General features: G+C 46.3%; 1 protein-coding gene and 1 non-coding gene across 2 annotated transcripts in view; both read right to left on the bottom strand.

The window, feature by feature from the left end:
- Nucleotides 1-8: 8 nt before the first annotated feature.
- On the bottom strand, nt 9-81 carry TRNAK-UUU (transfer RNA lysine (anticodon UUU)). Its single transcript has one exon. It is a non-coding gene; the product is annotated as a tRNA-Lys (tRNA).
- Nucleotides 82-2,621: 2,540 nt separating this feature from the next.
- The window catches only part of LOC149510567 (NADH-ubiquinone oxidoreductase chain 5-like), a 14,236-nt gene continuing 5,478 nt past the window's right edge, over nt 2,622-11,379 (bottom strand). The window contains exon 2 of the mRNA XM_089757546.1: nt 2,622-11,379. This exon is cut by the window's right edge and continues 3,413 nt beyond it. The gene's annotated coding sequence lies outside the window, so the exon portion shown is untranslated.

The raw sequence follows: 11,379 nt of genomic DNA, 5'->3' as shown, positions 1-11,379 counted from the left end.
AGGTAGGTTTGGTATAGCAGGACTTGAACCTGCGACCATTAGGTTAAAAGCCCAATGCTCTACCAACTGAGCTATACACCCAAAAAAAGATTGAGTAGTAAATAAGGATTGGTGCGGAAAAGAAAAGAGGGCGGCCCCTCTTCTTCTCATCATATTAAAGGGGCTTGGGCTCTAAAGCGGCCTTACTCAACAAGCACCTTCATTAGTAAGGTTGCTTGTTTCCACTCATTGAAGATTCTATCTAAAAAAGAAGGTCAACGGGGGATACTAAAGTTGCTCTCACTGACACCATCTACGAGAAGGTGAGGTCGTCTTTCTTTCCAGCCATCATACGGTTCGCCTTAAAGCCTTAAAGACGGAGAAAGGGAGGAGCAGTTATCTATGTAATTACGGTCTTTGTTGACCGTTGTTCCGGTCAAGCACTCTCTTTTCTTTGTCCAATTCCGTCTTACCAAACAAGACTGACTTCTGACCAACCCGCGAAGGGTTGTGAGGTTGGACCAGGTACGAAGAATGAATCTATATCTGTGTACGGAAGTTGCTGGCCGGCGGCCGCTCAACTGTTCGAGCGCAATGCAGTGGTGGTTGGTTCCGATTCGACAAGGGTAGAATGCCTGGTCGAAGGTCCAGTACAGTAGGTAGCAGGTGTGTTCGTTTTGGCTCCCGAACGAGAACGATAAATAAATAGGCGATGCGCCATCCTTGCTGCTACGTACGTTGACCTTGACTTGACGGATTCATCCAATTGAACTCACACTCAAAGGAGGACCACAAGCTCGGGGCTCGACGAAACAGAAAGTATCAGCATTCAGAAACTTCTTGGGGTTAGCAGTGAAAGAAAGAGCCCGGCATTCATTTCTTCATTCATATTCATAGCTGAGTCTACTAAAAGAGAGACCAGCCTCATCGTGGTGATTAGAGGACATCTCTGATCGTTCACCTCTAATGTGACACGTTCCCTCCCAGTTATATGATCAACGGGATCAGTCGGCTAGAGAGCGGGGCTATTCTTCTTCCGGGGAGGCAAAGTCGTCCCCTCTACTGATCGAACCCTCAGTTCGAAGGTCTTCGTCAACATGTTACGAGGCTCCAGTCTTCGGCGGGTCACCATTACTTGACTTAGAAAGGCGAACATCTGGGCAAGGGAAAACGCAGTGCGCCTGGTGCAAATGGCTTTCTTTTTTCATGATATACCAATCAGAATGGAGGGCCCTACCTACGTACATGATTAATAGAATCACTACGTAGGGGGGGCGGTCAACTTGATGCGGGAGAGGCATGAGTGCAGTTCGATCTTTTGGTGTATTCGTTTGTAGTGAGTAGGGCCTCTTTCTCGTTGATCAGTTCGCCTCCGCTCTATTGAAAGGTCTCCATTCCTACGGCGGTTTTGTCAACGAACGCGTCTCGGGCTGGATTGACTAACCTAACCCTTAAGGGGGCCTTGCCATAGTTGGGTGCTCTGCTTTAGTGTGATTGACGAAGGCTAGGCTAGGTTTGGTAATACCCAAAACAAATGAAAAGAGATCGGGGTCGATAGTTGGCAAGGAACTTGATCCCCCCAAAAAAAGGGGCAGCTGCGGTCGAACTCTAATTCTGGAAATAAGTCGGGGCCCTTTTACCAAGTTTACCGGATAGAAGATGATAGAGGGCCAACTATCGTTGCGTTGCACAAGATGGTGCCGTCTCACTTCGAGTTTCTTCCTTCGTAGTCAATTCTGATGATACGCTTCGGCGATGTTACCTACCAAATAAAAGGCCTGCTAGGTGATCGAAATCGCTCAGGTCAGTGAGGACTCACTCACTCACCTACTCCCTATCTATCTAATAATTTCTTCTATCTACTGAATTCAAAAGGCGACCCGCCGCGCCGGGCTATAAGATAAGATACAGCTGTTGTACTACTTGACTGGTAAGAAAAAGCTTACGTAAGAACTGGAAGAGTCTTGTATGTACGGTAACCCTCTCTTCCGCTATTGGTGGACTGTTGCACAGAAAGGCCGACAGAAAGAACGTTTCTTAGCGCGCTTTTCAAGCGCTTAGCTTCTGCTAGCGGCGGGCGGTAAGGCCATAAAGTAAGTTCAGTTGGAAGTCTAAGCCAAGAAGGTACGAACGAAGTGACGGGCCCCTTTAGAGATAGGGTAGGGGGGCGGCTCTCTTGTGGTAGTAATTGCGAACATCTCTCCTTTTCTCTTAGCGTGCACAGTTTGCTTGCATGCCGCCTTAGGCACATCTTTCTTTCTTAGTTTCACGCTGGCCTAATGAATGAATGAAAGTCAGTCTTTTAGTAAGCGTATATAAGCAGCTGTTTAGTGTATAAGCAATTCTTTAGTGGCCGTACCGAAAGGTACGTACGGCGGAGGTTGGTTGAAGATGATGTTACGCGGCGTTCAGAACCAGCCTTGAAGTGAATAAATTAGAAAGAACGAAGAAGTAAGGAAATGAGACGACTTTTTCTTGAACTATATCATAAACAGATCTTCCCCTCCACACCAATCACGAGTTTTTCTCCATTCCTCTCGTATATCGTCGTAACGCCCTTAATGCTAGGTTTTGAAAAAGACTTTTCATGTCATTTCCATTTAGGTCCGATTCGGATCCCTCCGTTGTTTTCTTTTCCTCCCGCACCTTTTCCTCGAAATGAGAAAGAAGATGGTACACTCGAATTGTATTATATAAGTGCTTATTGCTTGCCAAAGATCCTACTTCTACAATTGGTAGGTCACCGGGTTATTCAAATAAGTTGTGTTTTCTGTGGTTTTCCCATGTTACAACTTCCGTACCAATTCGGTCGATCCGGAATGGATCGGTTAAACATTCCACTAGGGAGCCTGGTCTTGACTCTTCTGTGTGGTATTCATTCTCGTTCGGCTCTTGGAATCACATCCAGCAGTGGTTGGAACAGCTCGCAAAATCCAAGCACTTCACCTACTTTATTGCCCCTAACCCTTTCTCGTACCTCTATTGAAACAGAATGGTTTCATGTTCTTTTATCGATTGGTTATTCCTCTCCGTTCGTATCTCTTTTTCCAATTTCGGTCTCGATTAGTTTACAAGATTGAATGGCCAATTCTCCTCCGGACCCTCGATTCGATTGTTTTCCAAGAATGTTGAGCCGGGTATGTAAGCTATGTATCTGGGAGGAACAACAAAGAAGGGCTTTCGTTTTTTTACACCGTCTTGCAGCTATTAGAATTATTATTAAAAAAAAAAAAAAAATTCTTATTTTTCATTGTACTATATATAATATATTAAAAAAAAGGGTACATAATATATCATACACGTACATAAATCAGTCCCTGCATTTCCTCTCTAATAATGTCATTAAGGGCTAAGGGAGGTCTCTTGGGTACATTAAGACATAACTCGACATCCCGTAATAAAGTCGGCGGCTCTATTGCTCTCCCTCCAACAATGGGTGACTCTAAAAGACTGTAAGGCTCTTGCATTTTCAGTGAAGCTCAGTAGCATATTTCTCGCTTATGGGGCTTGCATTGGGAGTTAATCATCTTGACTGCATATAATGAGTCAGACTCTACCCAAAGGTTCTGAATGCCCATTTTTGATTAAATCGCTTACTAGAGCATGGTCTGGGAGACCTGTTTCCCTTATAACAGTGACCTCGTACCTGTAGCTGATCGGGCCATCTCGTTGCCACGGACAATGCCACAGCTTCGTGCTTTCGCTATTACAAATCTGACACTTTATAGCATTAGCCACATCTTCCCTTACCGATACCCCTCCAAGACTAAGAGCAGTCGGATGGAAGATTAGCCACCCAAATAGAATGTTTCCTGAGATATCTAAAATTAACCCATTTAGTCCAAATGGACCCATTATCATTAACTACTCTCCAGAAAAGCTTTAACATGGCAGTCCTATTCCAGCCCTCAATAGTTCTTAAACCCAATCCACCTTCATCCTTCGGTCTACATTGGACCAGCTGATCGTATGGATCTTATAGGTGGGTTCGGGGCCTGACCAAAAGAAATCCCGAATGCTCAATGAAATGGATTTCAAGATCTTCTCCGGAAGCCTGAAAGCGGACGACCAATAGATGTGAAGGCTTGCAAGCACTGAGGAGATGAGCTCCATTCATGACAGCAGCCTTCTTTTCCAATTGTTAATTTTTCTATTTTTCTTGTCCAAGAGAAGAGGGGAAGACAGTCGGAGTGTCTCAATCTGGTAGATACTAGGGGCAGTCCCCAGTATTTGAGAGGGAGCTGCACCTCACGGAAGCCAAGAGTACGAATGATTTTTCGTTTGACTTTATAACTGGTGGCCGAGAATGATAGGGAACATTTGGCTTTATTAATCCTAAGACCTGGCTAGCTGTGAAACTAATTCAGCACTTGGTTGATAGCCACCGCATTACGCACGGAGCTATCTGCGAAAATGAGCACATCATCAGCATATATTCTATTTCGAAACATAGAGTTTATGAAAGATTCTTGAATGGGTGATCCGGTTGTTGTTTACTTCCCTGTTAAAAAGCTGGCTGAATATTTCCATGACTAGGGTGAAAAGATAGGCTCGTTGAGACCTGTCTCAATCAAACCGCAGCCCCCCCTGAAGAAGCTAGATGGAGATCCGTTAATCATAACTGCAAATGACACTATGGAGATACATTATCTAATCTATCTTACCTAAATTGAAGGAAACTTCAAGGATTCAAGGGTATTGAGGACAGCATCCCAAGGAACGGAGTCGTACGCCTTGCGAATATCTAACTTGGCGCAAAACAAAACTTAGGAGTTCCTTTGTCTCTATGAAAGTTACGGACCAGCTCGTGAGCCAGAAGAATGTTTTCACTGATGTTCCCGCCTTTAATGAAAGCCGACTGATAGGGACCCACCAACTCATCAAGCATTTCCCTAAGCCGATTCGCCAAAATTTGTGAGATTTCTTTTTTTACAAGCACGTTGCACAATGAAATAGGTCTGAACTTCTCAAAGACCTCCGGGTTATCCACCTTAGGGATCAGCTCAAGGAAAGTAAAGTTGACCTGTTTTAACAGCTTTCCACTTCGAAAGAAGTTCGATACAGCTTTGCACACATCATGTTTGATGATTCCCCAACAGACCTAAAAAAAGTGGGCATTGAATCCGTCCAGACCGGGGGCTTTATCCGGGTGAAAACTCAGCACAACCTTCTCGATTTCATCCGCCGTGACCTGTAGAATTAATCCTAGCTACTGATCCTCAGTAAGTACTCTAAAAAACGGAAAGGAAAATGGCTGTTCACATTGCAAGATCTGATCTGTCTCAAGATGTTTTGGAAATGAGAAACTGCAGCAGCCTTGATGCCTTTCTCCCCATTAACCATGTGGCCGTTATCATCTTTAATGGAACGCAAAGTCTTTCGGGCTCTTCTTTCGGATAAGGCAGCTCATATAGTTCTTGTCTTTCTATCTCCATTTTTCAACCACAGGACCCGAAATTTCTGTCTCATAAGAGACTCCTCCGCGTCAAGCATTGCATGTTGTTCATATAGTTTTCGAGTTTCATCCATCGCTGCTTGCTCCACAGTTCGGAGAAAGGAGGGATGATTAGACTGCGCATTAATAAACCTTTAAGGTTTATGGCTGTGCTGCACTGAGTGATTCAACTGAATAATGACTAGAGCATGGTCAGAGAATCCATTAGTACCAGTAAGAATTCTAGCTTCGGAGAAGAGAGTAACAATCTCATGGTTAACCAGAATTCTGTCTAACTTGCAAGCGGCCGAACTTTTTGTTAGACTACGTGAAGGACCATTTTGGTTCCACCAAAGCAAGGGCTTCAATGGTTTCATTGAATTCCATGATGAATCGGGTTGCTGAAAAACACTTTCTAAAGGTCACAAAGAGGAGAAAGCTTACTGACTCAAGAACGCATTCTCCTTCGTATCAGCAACCTGCCGGTGGTACCACCGCTCTCCAGGAAACTAACGGCTCGCAGCTGTTCAGCCGCTTCTCTAGGAGATGTGCCGCTGACTGGGTTCAGGACACAACCATCGTCCGAATCGTCTGCTACCAAGTCAATGGGGGCCTTTGGTTGGAACCCATAACAAACTGAAAAAGCACTTCTGCCGGTCGACGAATGCGTGCTCCGGTTGTAGCAGTGTTGAATGAACGGCGGGTTTGTTTACCCAGACCGGGTAACCAACAAGGTGGTCCCGATGTTAGATTCTCAACATTTAAACCGACGGTTCTATTGGTGACCCATTCCAAATAAGCTGGCCGCTTTTACTTTGATTAGCCTTTAAGAAATAGGGGGTGCTGTGCTCCTCTTCATTTGCTCCCGTTAACGACCACAAAGGCATACATAGAAGGCAGATGAGAGAAAGCGCTCGATGAACGATGATTGAAGATTGCAGCATATTTTTTATAAAGACAGCAGTAGACCACTACATTTTTGAAGCAGAATTCGGCCAGCGCATCAACCTGGTACAAAATGGCCATCTTACTAAATCCGAAAGGTCGACTACGACAAAAACGTAGTTATTCTCCCCTTGTTGAGATAGGGCAATCGTCCTACGAAATCTATGGTTATGCTTTTCCCATGGCCAGGAAGGTATTGGGCTGATAAAGCCCTAACTTCCTGTTGGACGGCTTCGACGTGCTGCATAGAGCACACACAACCCATCACCGTTGGGCATCTGCTTCTATCCTGGGCCAATAAGAATGCCTTTCCAGGTGAGCCAGAGTTTGATCAACTCCAAAGTGTAATCCAACTCTGGCGTCATGAAGGACCGCGAGACGCCTTTCTTTGCCCGACATACTCTGCCGTCTTTGTAGAGTAAGTCGTCTAGCCGGCTGTAGCCATCTGCTGTCTGCAGTCGGGCTGTCTTCTCCCAGACGCCTTTCGACGTCCTTCCGAGTACTCCGCCGTAAAGTCCCCGAAGTCCAATAAAGTGGTAGAAAGAGCAGTTGCGGCGCTTTACTAATAACATAAAAAGGACAGAAAATCTGCAACCGGCGTTGGCCCTTCTTTTCTTGTACTTTCTCACCAACCCCAGGAACTGAAACTCACTTCATATGACGCGCCTCCTGAAGCTTGGACTGCTTTTGTAGATACTGAAGGGGCTTGTTGATCAGAGTGGCCTATTCGTAAAGCGCCTCCTTCCCGAGCAAATAGTGCCCCCAGTCTTTCACAGCCAGCACTATCGTGTACATCTCCTTCTCGTACGTGGGATAGTTTAAGACGGCTGTATTGAACATCTCACTGTGGTACGCGACCACTCAGCCGTCTTGCCATAAAACGGCTCCCAAAGCACGAGCAGAAGCGTCCGTCTCGATTTCGAACGGCTTCTGAACGTCTGGCATGGCCAGAACCGGTGCTTCGCAGACTTTCTCCTTAAGTGCCTGGAATGCACGCTCTGGATCCTCTCCTCATCGAAACGTCTCTTTCTTTTCTAGGCCCCGAGTAAGATCAACCGGGAGTAGTTCTTTATGAATCTTTAATGCGGAGGTAGTTGGTCATGCCGAGGAAACTCCTTACCTCCGTCAGGGGTTGGCCATTTCCGGACAGACTTCGTCTTCTCAGGATCTATCTTGACTCCGGATGAGCCGATGATGTGCCCCAAGTATACCAGCTCTCTCATCCCTTTTTGCTTAGTTGTAAGTAAGCTCTTCTCCGTATTGGCTTTCCGCTGGTGCTCACGCAGAGCTTCTAGAACAGTCTCCACGTGTTTCAGATGGTCTTGCTATAAACCAGATGTCGTCGTCGTAGACCGTGACGAATTCATCCAATCGTTATAAGGCCTAAGAACATCGTTCATCAGCCGCATAAAGGTTGCAGGTGCGTTGGCCTTACCGTAATAGGGCCGAATGGCATGACGATCCATTCATATAACCCTTGCCTTGTCTTTAACGCGGTCTTACAACGCCTTCCACCACTTGCACTTGGTGGTATCCCGACTTCAAGTCTATCTTGGTGAAGTAACGGGCTCCCTCTTCAATCCATAGTTCTGTCATCCACCCGTCGATCGTCATGAAGTATAGAATGTGCATCTCCCCATCCATCACCAGTAAAGGGGGGCATAGAAGCTCGTATCGGGACCCATGAGGGGTGAGATAGCTCCCAAGCGCCATCCTCTGATCTTTCTCCTAGCTATTTTTTCCTCTCCCTCCAGCTGGCCCCTGACCGGACCCACCGGCATTCGATCCCAGATTCCTTCCAATAGAGACTCCGTTTCCAGGGAATCAGTCCTTTCCGAACCACCAACTCAATCTCTTCCAAGCAGGGGCTGACCCGCGCTGCATCTCCAGAGCCAAGACACCGAACGAGGGGGGAGTGGGGGCTCGCGCTCATAAAAGAAGCCCGCACCACCAAGCTACAGCCGCTCCTGTTGACCAGAAGAGTCTACTTTTCAGTCGAGTCGCTTTCAATCCTCTCCCGTTGGTCGAGTCACTTCGTCCCTTTATGGTGGATTTCTTGTCTTGCCAAAAACTCTTGTTCGAAAGAACTTCAATATTGATTTTTCTTTTGCATTTTACCGGGATTTTTCGTTGTGCCCGTACTCCAACAGCTAAATCGATGGCTATTGCGCTTATTCCTCCCACTTGGGATACCATACCTTTTGCGATTCTGAACTGAATAAGAATTTCAAGTAAAGAGCTCCATCCGGCAGAAAGTCACACCGCTCACTAATCCAATGCTAACCACGTTCAGGCTTGAAAAGCGCTGAGTCGTCACAGGAAAAGAAGCACTGACTTCTTCCCTTTCCCTACGCTCGAGGTTCCGCACTCGGCTCACTAGGCCATCAAGAGCTTCTACTCGGTCGGTTAGGGCCCCAATGGCTTCAGGCATGCCGATGAGTAAGCCCACCTGGGTCTCAAGGAACTCGATTCGTTCCCGATGGGTGTGTCGTTCGGTGTTCTGGGGTTGATTCGTTGAGTCGGCCATGGATTTCTTCCCTTTCGAGGCAATCTACGCCAAAAGTCCCTGGGGCAGGAAGGGGATCCATTGAAAAAAACTCTTCTCTCTAGAGTTGTTGGGGGTCCCATAAAGCCTATTGGGCGGTCTTTCAAAGGGGCATAGCGGCATAAAGCAAGGCAATCCGTCAAAGAACCTATTCTGGGCATCTACAATTTCATTGCCTTTCGCGGCTAGCTCACTAGCTGATAGAGATGGCACGGCTCCTCCTTCAGGAAGAGCTGCAAAGGCGAAGAGCGGATCTAATGGCCCTGGCCTAGTAGCTCGGGGCGGGCATGCATCCGCAGATGTCTCCTCCTTGCTTATTAGTCGAGTGCGAGTGAAGCCAGTCCAGTCCCTGCTGCAATTGATCCATCTTTTGAAAGCCCCCAGAAGTGTTGATATGGGCCCAAAGGCCCAGGCAGAAGGTTTTTATACCTCCGAACAACTTATCTTTCATTTCAACATCCGAGGCTCCCCGACCGAGCATCAGGTTCAAAATAGAGTAGAGAGAAGTGAACCGAGATCAGCTTCCACAGGCTGGGGTTCAGGGGCAAAGGAAAGGAGGATCCGTAACCATTGAAGGGGGAGGCCGGCCGCTACACCTCTGATTGATTCGGGAGGTTATGACATATCTTGCTAAGCCCAGGCGGATCTGGGTTGATTCCCATCTTTCAAAGGCCTTCTGAATCTACGGATTTGGAGGCTGGGACAAAAACTAGAGTATATATGTTAGAACTCCTTATATTACCGTAGGTTTACAAGTAATTAATTGTTATAACTCAGTAAATTACCGTAGGTAATTGTTGGTAAGCATCACAAGTAGACACTAGAGTAGATACTATGAATAGGAGGCTAACCTTGTTAGCTCATAAGTCAGTTGACGACAGATAAGGAAAGGGGGATTCTCTTTCAACTAGAGGAGCTGGCTAGAAACAAGGGTGTTATCCTTAGTCACCTTTATAGTCGTTGTGCAGTCGTAGTTGTTCTTTAGCTGTATAGCGAAGCAAGAAATTTAGCTAAAGGCGACAGGGAAGGAGGGAATTTGAGTCGACAAAGGAGCTCACTTCTGGCTAGCTAAGGCTAGCGGTAGCAAAGTGTTCTCCTGCATCCATCTAGAAAGTCGTATTAGTTCATTAACCGCCCCACCCTATTAAGTCAGTTCGAAGCAAGGATTTCCGCTAGTAGCAGAAGGGATTCTCAGGTGAGAGGCATTCGTCTAGCTAAGAGTGAAGCGCTTTAGGTGGTTGTACGACACAGGTGTGGAAAGGCCTAAAAAAAAAGGTTTATCGGCTTTCCTAGTCTTTTTTGACTCTAACCTTAGCCTTTGCTTAGCTTATAATGTGGAGACTCTTTCTCCTAAGGCCTGCGCTACTACTACTGCACCTAGCATGATGGAAAGTGAGATGGCTTTACTATATGGTCGTAGTGCGTTGAGCCCTAGGGGGTCAAAGGCGGTTTCGGTAGGGCGAGAGCAATCTTTGATTACCTGTGCACAATGGAGTGAGTGCGGACAGAAATCGTATCCTATTTGCACCATTGGGCATGAGGTTGCCTGACGCACTACTTCTAAATGATGAGGCGAACAACACAGGTCCGGTCTCATCAGAAGTAGAGAGTGTGTTTGAGCCCACCATATCGTAAACCCTTTTAATAGACAGACTACTAAAATGAATCGTAGGTCTCTAACATAAGACTGAAGAAAACTATCTGCCAAAGTAAAAGACTGAAAAAAAGTATCCCTTCTCATGGCATCTCCTAGACCTATGACTCGATCTGGAGATCGAAGTAGGGTTGCCCTATGACCTTTAATTGCATTTCGTAAGACTATGGCTTTAGCGGTCAAGGGTTTCTTAGTGACATAATCAAGGATCCATTCTCCTCCTTTTTGGTAGCCATGTCGGTATCCATACGTATGAGCACGAGCCTGTTCAAACCTTTCCTTAATAGATATGAGAATGATTGGTTTAGGTTGGGTTAGTAAAAAAAAATAGAGACGATGATTTCATATCGATGAGTTTAGAGCTACTTTATCTTTGGAACGCTTTCCTTCCCTTCCCTCTAGTGGGGAAGCAAGCGTTCACTTATCATCCTGGTGATTCCCGGAAATGCGTCGGGAGTGGTGGTCCGGTTAGACCAACAGAAGTCATGGGATGATGACAACTAAACTCATAGGGCTAGTGTTGATTCATTCTGCTCACTAGCCAACAATATATATGCTATTTTAGGATCTTCTAAGTAGAAGATGGATTCAATCGGAAGCTCCCTGCCTGGATATACATACTGCGATGCAAACCAAGAACGAACGTCCAATCCGAGCGAGAGTTTCGGGTTTGGTGAGCGTCAAAGACGCCGTCGCGTCGACTCCCAAAGTGTGGAAAATCGCCATCAATCGTGTAAGCGCCTGTGACGACGGGAACGGTCAACACGCTTCCCTTAACGGGTTCTTGTAGGTGTTTGGACCGGATGACCAGGATGGTCTAAA

Source organism: Durio zibethinus, unplaced genomic scaffold, assembly GCF_047325235.1.
Source record: "Durio zibethinus cultivar Kanyao isolate XHJ-2024 unplaced genomic scaffold, ASM4732523v1 HiC_scaffold_30, whole genome shotgun sequence".
In the NCBI taxonomy this organism is placed as follows: domain Eukaryota; kingdom Viridiplantae; phylum Streptophyta; class Magnoliopsida; order Malvales; family Malvaceae; genus Durio; species Durio zibethinus.
The sequence above is the reverse complement of the archived record's forward strand: the minus strand, read 5'-3'. Positions and strand labels throughout refer to the sequence as shown.